Source organism: Scylla paramamosain, chromosome 19 (assembly GCF_035594125.1).
Source record: "Scylla paramamosain isolate STU-SP2022 chromosome 19, ASM3559412v1, whole genome shotgun sequence".
NCBI lineage: Eukaryota > Metazoa > Arthropoda > Malacostraca > Decapoda > Portunidae > Scylla > Scylla paramamosain.
In genome coordinates this window covers 22,257,112-22,270,640 of record NC_087169.1, presented here as the reverse complement: position 1 = coordinate 22,270,640, position 13,529 = coordinate 22,257,112, and the positions used below count along the sequence as shown (strand labels likewise).

The 13,529-nt window shown below is 39.5% G+C and overlaps 1 protein-coding gene across 2 annotated transcripts in view; it reads right to left on the bottom strand.

Annotated features, from left to right (window-relative positions):
- Positions 1-13,529, bottom strand: part of LOC135109922 (nascent polypeptide-associated complex subunit alpha, muscle-specific form-like) — a 69,980-nt gene that overhangs the window by 49,400 nt on the left and 7,051 nt on the right. For both annotated transcript variants that reach the window (XM_064021818.1, XM_064021819.1), the window contains exon 2: positions 2,021-2,047. The gene's annotated coding sequence lies outside the window, so the exon portion shown is untranslated. The remainder of the gene's footprint in view (positions 1-2,020; positions 2,048-13,529) is intronic.

Below are 13,529 nucleotides of genomic sequence, written 5' to 3'. Positions count from 1 at the left end.
TCTCTCTCTCTCTCTCTCTCTCTCTCTCTCTCTCTCCGACAAGTCAGTAATGATTTTTTTTCTTTTTTTCATCAACGTCTTCAATAATTCCTAAATTTTCATCAAAACGTCAAAGTAAATTAGAAGTTACTTTGTTAATTTTGTATTGTGCGTCTTTTGTTTGTTTGTTTTGTTGCTTCTTTTGTTTTCTTTTGTTTATTTTTGCTAAACTTCATTACTTTTCTTGTTTTTTTGTTTTTTTTATGTTTTCGTTTTTGTCTTTGTTGTTTTCCTTATTTGTATGTTTTTTTTATGTTTCCCTTTGTTTTGTTTTATTGAAGTTTGTTTTTCTACTTTTTTCTTCTTTTTTTTGTAAGGTTTTTCTTTCAAATAGTCTTCTTTTTCTACTTTTTTTCATTTTTCTTGATTTTCTTCAAAGATTCCATTTTTCCTACATTTCCCCAACATTTTCTTTAGTTTCCCTTTACCTAAGTTTATTTTTCTACATTTCTTTTTCAATTTCTCTTCGTGCTCTTCTTTATCTAAGCTTGTTTTTCTCTTTTCCCCGTTTTCTTTGATCTTTCCTTTACCTTATATAATAAAACACACTGCCTACCTGTCTGCCTGTCTGTCTGTGTATCCCTCTTGATCCGGGGGAGCGACATAAGCTGTCTCCACTATTTCCGACCCCAAACTGCCAGATTACTAAGGCAAATCTATCATCGTAACCCAATTATTGATGATGGCGCCACGCATTCATTGTTACCTTGGATTTTTTAAAGTTGGGACAAGTATAGATGCAGCAGCTTAGAATTTTATACCATCAGCCTACCGATTCCTTCAGTAAATTTTGTTTAATAGCTTTGCCGAATAAAACCACTTTGAAGAGCCCACTTTTAATTGTAACCCTGAGTGATTCTGCTAGTCTTTTATGTCTTTATGTGTTTCCCAGTTCTTGTCCTTCACTTCCCTTCCTTTCTATCCCTTTTCCTACCTCCTATCCTTCTCATATCCTACCCCTCCCTTTCTTCCTATCTCCTATCCTTTATACCTTTCCTTTCTAAGCCAAGTTTGTACCAGAGAGAGAGAGAGAGAGAGAGAGAGAGAGAGAGAGAGAGAGAGAGGTAATGGCACTTCATCGCGTGTTAGCAACGAAAATGTTAACTCCATGACATTTTCTCTTTTCTTGCTTGGCTCGACTAATAAAAAATGGCACACTAATATAAAATGACACACACACACACACACACACACACACACACACACAAAGGAGGATGCAGTGAACAGTCGCCCTCCTCCTCGCCTCGCCTCACCTCGCCGTCTCTCCCGCCCCTCCATGCATTGTCATAATCAAGATAACATTGGTAAGGCTATGTCAGTCACTGTGTTTCGTTCCAAAGGGGAGTTCCAGTCACTGTTTTTCGTTTACTAGCTTCCCAACGAAACCATTTCACCTGTAATCGGGTTCCACAAACACCCTTACAAGCTGTTTTTTTCGTTTGAAGGAGTGCCAGAAGATGGGTTTTTGGTGAGGAGTGTCTGGGGGAGGCTGGAGGCAAAGACTGTGAATGGAAGACTGGGAAGAACCAACTTGAGGTGTAGACAGAGAGACAAGAAGAGTAGATATATATATATTCTCTAGATGAAGAGAGACAGACACAAATAAGAGACAGAAGAAGTGTTTTATATTCCCACAGCCCAAGAGAACAAGAGATGAAGTAGACCAAGGGAAAATGAGACAGATAACGAGACAGAAAGACAGACTGAGTAGGTATATAACACAAAGAAGATAGAGACAGACACAAGAGACAGTACCCCCAGACAAAGAGCCGTACGGTATATTCCCACAATCCCACAGAAGTAAACAAAGAAACACACAATTGAGAGAGAGAGAGAGAGACAGTATATATCCTCAAGAGAAGCAGAGAAACACTAGAGAAACACAAGTACAGACAACATCACTTTACCCTCTCTCTGGTAACCTGACCTGCCTGCGCCTCGGTGACAGACCAGCCGAGGCAAGGAGACACGCTGCACTCACCTGGAGCTTCGTAATCCTGGTCGCGTTCTGTAGGACGAAGAAAAGACACAGATACTCGTAAATAGATTTGGAAATTTTAGTAGGTTTTGGAATTCCCTGCCTGCTTCTGAGTGTCCGTTTGACTAGAGAAGTTTCAAGTGGTTTCAAGATACGTCGTAGTTCTGAGTTATCTTTTTCACTCCACTCTTTCAGGACTGGTGGCTTCACTGGGTCTTCCTTTCAGCCCTTTTTTTATGCACTTCACCTGAGCCCCTCTTAGATAAAAAAAAAAAAAAATGTAGGGAACACTTCAATTCTAAGAGACGTGCAGGAAGCCATCAGACCTACACGTGGCAGTCCCTCTATAAAGGATCCCTACCTACTTACAACACCATGTTCAACTTTTTAACTTCAGAGTAACAGACTAGGCAGTATATTAATCATTTAAACACGAACACATCAGGAAATAAGAGAAGCTGCAAGAAGCCATCAGACCTACACGTGGCAGTCCCTGTATTAAACCTCCCTCCCTATTTCCAGCATCTTGTTAATCGTTTAAACTTAAGGGTGACGGGGAATGCAGTGTATATTTAAACATGAGATCACAGAAGGGAAGGTGCGCGAACCCATTAAGTCTTTATGTGGCAGTACCTGTATTAAACACGCCTATCTGTCTAACTACGACTTTTTACCACGTTCATTTCACGTCACGAGGGAGAACACGAGTTAGCGAGGCTCAGAAAGGTGAACAGGGACCGTGCACCTGTTCATATGCAAGTTGATTAACATGGAAGCTGTATCATTGCTATAAAAAGAGCACTAGTATTACCTCGTCTGTGTAATTTGAATGTTAAAGCTCAGAAGATTAATGTGATATTGAAACCTGAACACTATCAATAAAAAAATGGGTAAAATTAATAGATTAGGAGTAAAAACGCTGAAGGTTAACGGAATATTGAAAGCTGAGCACTGCCTACCAAATCTGCATGAGGCGAATACATAAGAAACTAAAAGAAAATATTCCAAAAACCGCAAATAAAAAAAATAAAACAAGAACTTCAAAAAGAATAAGAATAATTAGTAACACCTAAACAATAAACAAAAGATAAACAAAAAAAAAAAAAACAGAAAAACAAGTAAAAAAAAAACACCAACACATCACCACGCCATTAAAACACCTACAAAAGAGAAATCTGATAAAAAAAATGCACAGATGAAAAACAACAACACAAACTCACAAAGATTAACGCAACACTAAAACAAGGACGATAAAAACAGACCATTGGTAAAGAAATAAGTACTCCGTGATGCCAAAAAAATATGTGTACCGCTAAAATGACATCATATTTTGACCAACCAAAGCATAAAATGATTCGCATAAAGATGAGGGACCGGGAGAGAGAGAGAGAGAGAGAGAGAGAGAGGAAAGCAGGAACAAGGGAGTGAAGGAAGGCAAAGTTATATAATCATTTACTGTTAACGCAAGGTACTGAAGTGTTAACAGGAGGCTTCTTGGCATATCCACTGCTGAACGGGTGAATGAAGAAAGCTACAAAGGACAATGTAGAGAGACATATAAAGGACTGTGAAAGGAAATATATAAAAGGACTATATAATGAATTGTGTAAACGACTGTATAAAGGACTATGAAAGCAACTGTGTAAAGAACTATAATAACTATAAATGAACTGTGTAAATGACTGTATAAAGGAGTGATGGTCAAACTGGGTGCATGAACTTAGAAAAAGACTGAGAACCACTGATACAAATAAATAAATAAAAAAAATATGGAAATAACTAAGAAAAATATTGAGTAAATGATAATAGGAACGAGTATGAGAGGGAGTGTGTAAAGGACCAAAGCTTCAAATGGCTGTCTATATAAAGTACTTCCAACAACCAAGAAGACAAAAATTATGGAGGCGAAAGGGAGTCTTGCAGCATGTTCCCTCACATAAAGAACACTTCCTTTACCACAGTCCAAAGAAAGACAAAAAACAGACAAGACATGGACGTGAAGGCAGCCTGGCTTGGTCCTTTTTTTCACCGAGTCCCATTCCTACAACACCCGTGAAGAGAAAGAGAGGGAGAGTGAAAGCTATGGGGGTTAAGACTGCCAGATAAAAGAAAGACTGAGTTTAATTAAGGCAGTGACATTTTTTTTTCTTTGTTTTTTTTTTTTTTTTGTTGAGTGTTATTCCTACAACACCCACAGGAGAGAGTAAGGATGTCACTGGGATTAAGACAGTCTGCAACACTCCAAAACAAAGAAGAGGATAAAAAATGTCAAAGGAATTAAAGAATCAAAAGAATCTGGCGTGAACTTTTCTATTAAGAGGGAGAGAGAGGAGAGAGAGAGAAAAAAATAAATAAATAAAAAAGAAAATGAAAAAAAAAATAGAATGAAGAATTTGGTCTATTCCTACAAGTCCCAAAAAAGAAAGAAAAAGAAAATGAAGACAGACTGAAGTGATCTTTTTCCTACAAGTCCCCCCCCCAAAAAAAAAAAAAATTCGAAGTAATCTTTTCCTGGAGGTCCCAAAATAAGAAAAAAAAAACAAAGAAAAAAAGAAAATTAAGACAATCTGAAGTGGCAACATTTTCCTACAGCACTTTCAGAGAGAGAGAGAGAGAGAGAGAGAGAGAGAGAGAGAGACCCATGTGAGCAGACGGCAGAGTAGCGTCTGTATGCCACATCTGGTCATCTTGCTGGTCACTGTCCGCTTCCCGATGCTCCAATCACAACCTCATTTCAAGCTTTCCGTGCTATCGATCCTACAAGGTCCCTGAACGCACTCCCTCTCGCTCCCTGTAGATGCTGAGACGGTACAGCCCCAGCCTCCATGCTCAAGTAAACCCCTGCACACTAACGGTACTTCACAATCTTTCTTCTCTCTCTTATTCTCACTCTCACTATTCCCGTGTACTTCCCAGCCCGGCAGTTCATGATGGGCCGAGTCTATTGTTAGTGGTGATGCTATCTGGAAACTGCTGAGTGAAAGGACGTCCTCGGTTGAAGATTTGTGTACGAAGATATAAAAAAAATGGAGAAGTGAAATTGACTAAAAATTCTCAGCTCTGGATTGGGTGTGTGTTGATGGAAAGATACGTTAGAGACTGGAAGGCTGAATGGGAGGATGCTCAGATGGAAGGAAGTGGCGAAAGAGTAAGACAATGTAGTGGATGAGGTTTTCTGTATTGTGTTGTTTCAGAGTGTGTAAAATGCGAACACTAATCTATTGGGAACAGTGTAAAGCTGAACGAAATGAAGAAATATGTATAATGTTCGTCATGTTTAGTCGGAGATTTCAAAATGATTAGGTTAGGTTAGGTTAGCTGTAGGGTTAGGTTAGGTTAGGTTACGTTAGGTTAGGTTAGGTTAGGTTAGGTTAGCTTTAGGTTAGGTTAGGTTAGTCCAATTCTTCAGTTTTATCAACTTTTCGAGCTTTAAAATTGTGGGACGTGCAATGTGCGTTCAGATTCCCTTCCACGGCTTTAGACTCCTCGTATTTTTCCAAACCCTCCAACAAGTAAAGTTCTCCTTTCAGTTAAGCTTAGGAAATGGTCACTTGTATTCTTTGTCTCTGGTCTGTTTACTCTCAAGGAATTTTGATATTCTGGACAAAGACATCATTGGTAAGATATTTCAGACCGGGACAGCCTTCACAAGATATTCCGGCAAGGGACAGTCTATATACTTTGGCGAAACAGAATTGATATGAAATAATTTTAGACTACAATACAATGAACACACTTCAGACAGGTATAGAAGCGACATGACATTTTAAACAGAGACAATGCCAACAAGACATATTTTAGCCAGGAATAACAGTAACAAGAGACATGGACAGGGATACCATCAGATATTTTGGTCATTTAAGGCATTTTTCGATATATTCGGCCAACATGAGATGCTCTGAACACAAAACCTTAAATGAGTTTGACAGCCTTTCATACCAAAATGGGATGCAAAACGACAGTGGCAGTTTACAAGTGAAATATTCCCTACGATATCTTTAAGAAAAACGACTCTCTCTCAGTTTTAGAATTTATAAACCTCTCTTACAGAAGATTAAATGAATGTGCGTGTTTAAAGTGTCCACTGGTTCAGGAAAGATAAAATGTAAGATAAAATGGACATCTTAAAGTTGAAAAGAACCATCATCTATGAACTTTACAGAGAAGAGAGAGATGGATGGATGGAAGGAAGGCTCAATACTAGAAAGACTCCACTGGTTCAAAAATAAATACAATGATGGTCTCAAATGATACAATGAACGTCCAGAGCTGAAAAGAACCATTAGGTAAGCGCCCAAATTAAGGAGAGATGGAGGTTTGCGAGGGAAGGTTGATATTAGAGACTACATTGGTTTAGAAAAAGAAATAATAGTCTTGAATGATAAAAATGAATGTCCAAAGTTGAAGAGAACCATCAGGCAGGCGACCACGTTGAGGAGAGAGATGAAGGGCAGAGAGAGAGAGGGTTGATATTAGATTCTAGACTCATAATTAGAGACTCCATTGGTATAAAAAAAAGAAATAATAGTTCTGAATGATAAAATGAACGTGAGAAGTTGAAGAGGACCATCGGGCAAGTTGAGGAGAGAGATGGAGGGCTGAGAGAGAGGGTTGGTATTAAAGAGTAGGAACCTGTACTGCTTCTTGCCCTGATGAGAATTCGAGGAAATGTCAAAGTGCCAATACACTCCCCCATGGAATTTAAGATGTTGTTTTGCAATTCCTCTACTGGTGTGACTTTTCCTTAAGCTGAAGAAAATGTGTGTAAGTATAATGCTGTTTTGCTGTGACGTCTCCTCGAACTGAAGAAAATGTGTTTAAGTTTAGAGTATAATATTGTTTTTGCAACGTTCCCAATTACTGTGGAGTCTTCTTAGGCTTCATAATATTGTGGTGGAAGTTTAGAATTTTAATACACGTTCGTGGGGTGAAAGGAAATGACAGCAGTTCAAAGCTTCCACTGCCTGTCTACTTTTGCTTATTGAAACAAAATGCTATTGTCAAGATGGAATGACAACAGTTCAAGGTTTTCACTCCTGTCTACTTGTGCTGACTGAAACTGTCTAGACGCCACTGCCATGAAAGGAATGACAGTTCAAAGCTTTCATTCTTGTCTACTTCTGCTGTGACTAAAAACATTTGCAGTTACTCAGATAATCGAGTTTCATATTGTAATTTGCAGTAAAAACTTTAAGAGACGTGTATTGCTAGAACGAATAAGACAGGGGTTATAAAGGTCACAATACATTACGTATTTGAGTAAAACTAAACATATAAAAGTCCTAGTAGTTTCTGCATTAAAGTTGACATGAAGAAACCAGTGCCACAGTCATTGACAGCCGAAAGAATCAAAGATGTACAGAAAGCAAAACCTCTCGACGACACATTACATTACGTACTGTGAGTATACCAAAAAATTTCAAATCCTTGTAAATTTTGCAATAAAGTTTAAGTGAAGTAAGCGTTGTCATAGTAATCAACAGTCAGAGGTTCGGAGAATGTATTAACGTAAAAGACAGACACTTCAAAGATCACAATCACACACCGGAGCAAAAACAAGCACATTCATCATCCTTATACTTTTAGCATTGAAGTTAAAGCAAAATAACCACAGCCATATCAACAGTCGACAGTTCAAAGCGTGCACTGACGAACAAAACCAGCGTCGTCAACCTCACAAAGCATCACACAAGTAAAAAACAAACACAAACAAAACACAACTGAAAGCCTGAGAATTTTAACATTACTTTTACATTCATCCTTTGTTTTGGTAAAGCTTTTCATTCCCTTCCGTGGCGCAGCAGAGTGATGGGAAGTATTTGCGTCCCTTCAGCATCGCCCTCTCCCTTCCCTTCAGCTTAATACAGCACACAGGGGCCTTGTTCATCCCGTAGGCTGCACTCTCATCACGGAAGACTCACAAATACACCATTGTCCGATAGAAGCAACACTATATACATTCGTCTCGTCAACTTCCCTTTAACATATGCAGGCGCTCTTCAGATTCCACGTCCTCCTGGCCATGTTGCATCTCTAATATAATCACTGCAAATATCTTATGATTCTGCACACACACACACACACACACACACGCACACACACACACATTCTCTCTCTCTATCTATCTCTATGCTTATAAAGACTTTCTATCGTCTTTTAGCAGTTTCTCTTCAATTTTCCACGTCTTCCTTGCCATAATATAATTTTATTAGTGTTCTTTCTCTGTCAGGAAGGTTTATAAAGGTCTCCTATTTATCTTTAACTGTTTCTCTTCAGTGTCTGCGTCTTTATTGCCATGTTTCGTCTTGTATATGATCACTAAAAGCTCTCGTAAAAGATTATTCATTATTCTTGTACTGTTATATTCAAGTCTTCCATTAACCATGTTTATAATGACTGTCTGTCTATCTTTAACAGTATCTCTTCCGTTCCCACGTCTTTCTTGCCACGCTGCACTTTTCATGTAATTACTGGAAGCTTCTGTAAATGATTATTCTTCTTTCTGCTACTATTATATCCTCTCTCTCTCTCTCTCTCTCTCTCTCTCTCTCTCTCTCTCTCTCTCTCTCTCTCTCTCTCTCTCTCTCTCTCTCTCTTCACTAAACATTTCATAAACAAAATTTCCATCTTTTTATCTATTTCTAACAATCGCTCTTCGGTTTCTACTACTTAATTGCCACTAAGCTTAGCCATCTGACCATGACGTATCAGTGAGCACAGTGAACCACAAACACCACTAAGGACTGCAATGACACAAGACAGAAATACACCTCATGACTTTAAACACGTGACCTAAACCTGAAAAATTCACACCAAAGAACCAGAGACAACACTAAGACTGCAATAACACCAAGAAAAGTAGAAATTCGCCTTATAATTTTACACACATGACCTAAACAAGAACAAAAATGACTGCAGTGACCCGCAAACACCACAGTAGGCCACAACAACAACACCTGGCTTCAGTAGGTGAGCTAAAACCATAATTGGACGCGATGTTTGGAGGCGCTTGTCCGCAATTCAGACCTTTCATGTAATTAAGGAAACCCCCTCAGTGCAGTCTGCCTATTGGACCACAGGATTAATAGGTCATCCTTCCCTGCCACGCTATTGGTTCTCCGCTAGGCAAAGGTGGTGTAATTTCAAATGCGCCGTTGAAAAGAGAGAATGTTGTCTTCGTTTCGTAAGTAAAATGGGAATGTTTGGGGGTGTTTTGAAAGGTTGTGTAACTTTAAATGCACCGTTGAAAAGAGAGAATGTTCCGTCCTCTAGTTAGTCTAGTAAACAACTTTTGGAGGCTTTGAATTGCATTTTGTTGTTAGTAAGGGAATTTAACAGCACGTTGGATAAGTAATAAATGAACAGATATACCTTTTAAATAAGTAATGATTATCAAAGTAGCAACAGCAGCCATTACCGCCTCCTGCCTGCTGTTTCATCATGTGGGGGCAAGTCTCCCGCCATTCCTGATTGCGTGATGGGCCCCCAGCTGCTGATTGGTCACGGAAGTCACGTGGACAAGAGCTGGATCTTGATTGGAAGCGGCATGAGGGGCAGCGAGGGGATGCGGCAGGCAGAAGACAAAGGCCGGCGGCAGCGGGCAGTGAGGCACCCGCAGCGGCATGGAGTGTATCTGCGCTCCAATTTGAGTCGCCCAAAAGTTTTGAAAGCGGTTCGTGCTCCTTCAAGAACTCTTTCGAGGGTCGGCAAGTGATCCGGGAGGGGGGCGCGAACTCGCAATAGGTGTCTGTACACGGGTAACGGACAATACACGGAAATTGAAAAGACTGTTTACTTAACCGACATAGGTGGAAAGGGTGGCAGGCGGGCGAGGGCGAGGACACCAGGAGCGAGACCAGATGGCGAGGTGATTCATGCAGAGAAAGAGGCGAGTTGCAGGTCACTATGCCATTGGAAGTAGGGCCGTCACCACCGTGTACTCAAGACGAACCGGGCTGGCCAGGGTACAGAGGGCCAGGGAGCAAAAAGACCGAGGACAAGGGTGGGCTGGCCAGAGTATCGAGAGCCAGGGAGCAACGAGGCCGAGGACAAAGGTGGGTCTTCGTTACAGTATATACATTAAACAGGTTGATAAATTAAAGAATATCTATTATTCACCTCTTTCAATTACCTAAACATTAAGAACAGTACAGAGAAAGGTAGATAATTCAATTTTAATGAATATGACAATTCAAGATAGGTATACAATGATAATTATTGACAGAACAGACAGGCAGAAAGAAACAGACAATTTAACCCCAAGAACATGACAGTTAAGGACAGACAGGTAGACAGAAAGGTATATAATTCAATTCTACTAAACGGAATAAAGATAAACAGGTAGACTAATTACTGAAAAGAAAGACAGGTAAACAAACACTGAACATTTAACCCACTAAGCATGACAAACGAGTACACAGGTAAACAAAAAGGTAGATTATTTAATTCAGACAGGGACAGAAAGACAGACCATTTAAACAAAGAAAAAAAAAACATTAGATTATTCAATTCTAAACATGACAATTAGATAGACAAGTAATCATTGACAATTACTGAAAAAAGAGACAGGTTGACAGAAAGACCATTTAACCCCCAAGAACATGACAATTAAAGGCAGACAGACAAGATGAAGAATACAAGCGATTATTCACTCCTAAACATGACAATTAGATAGTTAGACAGGTAAACATTGACAATTACTGAAAAAAAGGCAGGTTGACGGAAAGACAGACTATTTAACTCACTAAGCACGAGAATTAAGAGTTCACAGGAGGCAGAACAGCAAACACAAGCGAAAACCAAACCCACGCAGCAACAGAGGCTTCAAACACGCACAGCAGGTTGTAAACGGTGCCATAACAACTGGACGAACGCACACACCTCATGACGGGACCGGAAGTAATGTTTGTAGGCTGGAGTTGAACTGACAGCATGACCCCAAAACCTGTCTCCCTCTCCCCATGGCTTCCCCACACCCCTTCACTCATGCCTGCTCCCTTCCTCTCCCCCCTCGTGCCATCCTGCCATGTGTGTGTGTGTGTGTGTGTGTTACTAAGCTACGTGTTCATGCCTCACACACACACACACACACACAGCTACTTCTGACCGTCAACATGTATAGTAATGTTATTCAAATAAATCAAATAATCAATGGTTTTATAGTCTGAACTACACTTTTTCTCTCTCTCTCTCTCTCTGGTTAAGCGTTCTCTTCTGCTAACCTATCCCAACCTCACTCAATCCCATTTAATACTCAAATTTCGTGTTTTCGTCCCATTTCGCGCCATCCTATTCCACCTCACGCTATCCTATCCCATTCTGCACTCTCATCTTGCATTACTCTATTCATTTCACGCTCTTAATCCCATTTTTCACTGTATCTAGCGCTCTCATTCTATCTCACGCTAAGCTGCTCAATTCACGCGCTATCCTGACCTAACCTAGCTCAATCCACACCTTGCGTTTTTCGTTCTATCTCCCGCTAAGCTATGCCAGTCCTTCCTATCTTGGTATTCTATCCTAGTCACTGGCGATTCTAACTCAGTCTCGCTCAATTCAAATCTAGCGTTTTTCGTTTTCTTTCTCGCTACGCTATCCCAGTCCTTACCCTGCTGCCCTCCCATCTTTGTCTCTCCCAGTGATGTGCTATCCTAACACAGCCTCCCAGCCTCCCAGCCTCCCTCAATTTCATCACGTGACCCCAACCTGTTTACCTCTCTCGTCTCCCGTACTGAGAACACAACAAACACTTTTCTTAGTAACTCGAACACTTCATAGTAACTCAATGTGGAATGTGTAACAGCATTTCATATTTTCGCCCACACCTGTGCTTACTCATTAATATTTTCAGATCAGCAGATGTGCACAGGCAAAACACCTGTGCTTCACCTGCGGAGGCTGTAATGTGATTGAGATGCAGGAACTGAACATGCAAATTGAGAAAGTAAAATAATCGTAACAAAAATAGTAGTGTTGATGTTCTAGTTTTTATTATTATTATTATTTTTTAGGGGTAAACTTTAATTGAAATGTCAGAGTTTATTTTATCGATTTATTTATTTATTTATTTATTTATTTATTTTTTTTTTTTGTAAACTATAAATCAAGTCCATTTTTCATTTAATTATCTATTTTGTAACCTGCAGTTCTAACGTGCGTATTTATATATTTTCACTTCCTTTCATACTTATTTTCATCTACTTATTTATTTATTTTGTAACCTACAGTTTTGGAGTGCACATTTATTTATTTTCTCTTCCTCTTTCATCTTACAAATTTATGATCTTTATTTACTTCTAGGTTTGATAATGTTAACTAAATGCTGTTGTCATTAGCCATGTAGCTTATAATCATTTACCTATTTTCACCTGAATAGAGTACCTTGTTACCTGACTAATTAACTGACTACTTCAACCTCACCTAACTTAACTACCTACTTAATTATCCTACTACCTGCCTGATACCAATTAACCAGTTAAAAAACCTAATAATCATCTAAACTAACCTGACTGACGGATTGAATTAACTAAACTACACGTAACAATGATCAAAACTGACTACCTACCCAGTAATACAGTACGTTTATCAATCTATCCATCTATCTGTATATCCAACCATCTGTCAACTTACTTATCTATTTATATTAACTAAATTACCTAAACACTTCACTAATTACTCAACTCTATATACTCACCCATCCACTTACCTGCCTATCAATCAACTTATCCAGCTATCAACCTACTTATCTATCTAATCCATTCATACATCCACCCACCTATGCAGTTCCATGTATTAAATTAAAGAATGTAGATGGATGTGCAATTCAAGCATGTGGCAAGACACCTGTGTAATGCAGGTGTGAGGGCCTCGTTCCTCCCACACCTGGCTACAACCCGCAAGGAGGAAGGGCAGGTAAAGGAAGGGTGGAGGGACCGTGAGGTGAGGCGACCTGAGGGTTGACCTGATACGTGACCTGTTAATCTGCAGGTACTCGAGTCAGGTTACCAAGGGAGTGAGGGAAGTTGTCAGTTATACATTGTTTCTATTGATGTTGCTACTACTACTACTACTGCTGTTGCTGGTAATACTGATCAGGTTGTGAGAGAATGGTTAGGTTCTACAAAGACTATCTGAAGTTCTTGTTCTACTACTACTACTACTACTATTGCCACGAAAAATTTAAGATTCACGTCCAGACAAACGTTCATCCCATTAAACAATAATAAATCTTTTTTCTCCTCCTTTTTCAATACATTTTTCCTTCGTTTCCCCCACTAAGAATACAGTGAATGCATGTCGTCTTACCCCAAGCTAGATAGCGTGAAAGAAAACGACATTACAAGCAAACAAGATGCCAAGAAAACCACCAGGCCTATACGTGGCAGTCCCTGTAACTATAAACTATTCATAAATTTATACTAACCCTTTAAAGCTCCCTATTGACTCAGCACTAACAACGTGATTACCGAGTCCATTCCTGCCATCTACTGCTACTCGTGAATCGATACATATT